Source organism: Chaetura pelagica, unplaced genomic scaffold (genome assembly GCF_000747805.2).
Source record: "Chaetura pelagica isolate M959 unplaced genomic scaffold, ChaPel_1.0 scaffold166, whole genome shotgun sequence".
Classification (NCBI taxonomy): Eukaryota; Metazoa; Chordata; class Aves; order Apodiformes; family Apodidae; genus Chaetura; species Chaetura pelagica.
The window spans coordinates 4,172,394-4,173,881 of record NW_009953758.1 but is presented as its reverse complement, the minus strand read 5'-3'; positions in this window follow the sequence as shown (position 1 = coordinate 4,173,881).

Sequence of the window (1,488 nt, the reverse complement as noted above, 5' to 3'; positions counted from 1 at the left end):
ACCTTTTTTTTTTTTCATTATTACTTGAAAGTGTAAGCACTAATTGTATTTGCTGCAGGTTTGGAGGGAGAAGGAGGCAACTCATTCCTTCATTGCTGCAGACCCTGAGTGGGTTTTTCAGTTTCCCTGTAGTATGTGGTGGTATAGACGGACTGCCCCGTGGAAAGTGCTAGTGCTGCTATACTGTGTCTGCTTCTCTTGATGGAGACAAGCCCGTGCTGGGATGGATTAAAGTCCAGGCTGGAAAAAGATGTGATCTAGCTCGCTGTTATTTTTGGCAGGCAAAAAAAGCAGTAAGGCAAACACAAACCTCAGGTTACTACCGTTAAAAAGCACAGTAATTTCTCATGAGCGTGCCAACATTGTGACTGTTTTAAAGTTTAAAAAAGCTCTCAGCATTTCTTCTGAATTAACATGTTTGACCATGTTTTTGAACTGTAATCCATAATGCCCAGGTCTATTTAAACTCTCTCTTCATCCTGTGCTTCTTCGTGTACATTTGTCTTTCCATACCTATCTATATGCTGCTCTACATTTAGCAATTTCCCTAAATAGGGTTTGTAAATCACCCAGGGTTCAATCCACTCCTATTCTCACAACATTATTTCCTAATCTCTAAAACATGTCAGTGGAAGAGTTTGAGGGTGACCTTTGGTATCATAAATCGAAAAGCAGGTTGACACGGAAATGACCTCAAGAAAATCAGACCATGGAATCCACGCATCGAGCTCCTTAAGAGTCCGGCAGGGATAAACCTCTGTCCTGGGCTCCGGCATCCTGGGGCAGGATGGGGACCCTGAGCCCAACCCCTGCAAACCTCTCTCGGATCGAGGGGACCTGTCTGCTTGGAGCAAAATGCGTGTGCTAACACGGCCAAAGCTTGCTGTAGCGGGGAGGAGCAGCTGGGGACATGTCAGAGAGGGATTGCGCCCCGAACCTCTGCGCCGGGATTTCGCCGTTAGCTTCGGTGGGAGCGGAAGGCTTAGGCTGGAGCCTGAGCCACAAGTAGTGTTTGGGTTCTCCGACAGCCGCGGGAGAGCGGTGCTTCCCACACAGCCGGCAGCCCCCGTGATGTCCCGGGAGAAGCGGGACGATATTGCCAGAGAAGCCTTTCTCGGTACGGCCGAGAGCCGGAACAGTCCGCACGGTAATTAGCCGTAATTAGCATCCCTTGCAACTGCTGCTTCATCGTGCAGGGGACCGCTTCCAGTAGTCGACTTACTGACTTGGCTCCTCAAAGAAAACTCCGCCTGGCTGGTGGCTCTAACGGTAAAGTCCGAACGGGGCGGTCGCGCCGGTGCTGAGCGGAGCGGATGCTCAGCACGGGCCCGAGGGCACTGGGTCGCCAAGCAGTGAGCAACACGCGAAGACAACGGCAACGGCAGCGATAAGAGCAGCGGTGACAAGCTATAAGTGCACAAATACATACACAGACACCCGCTGTGTGCCCTCGGGGCCCGCAGAGCGGGACGGCCGGGCCGCGAGATG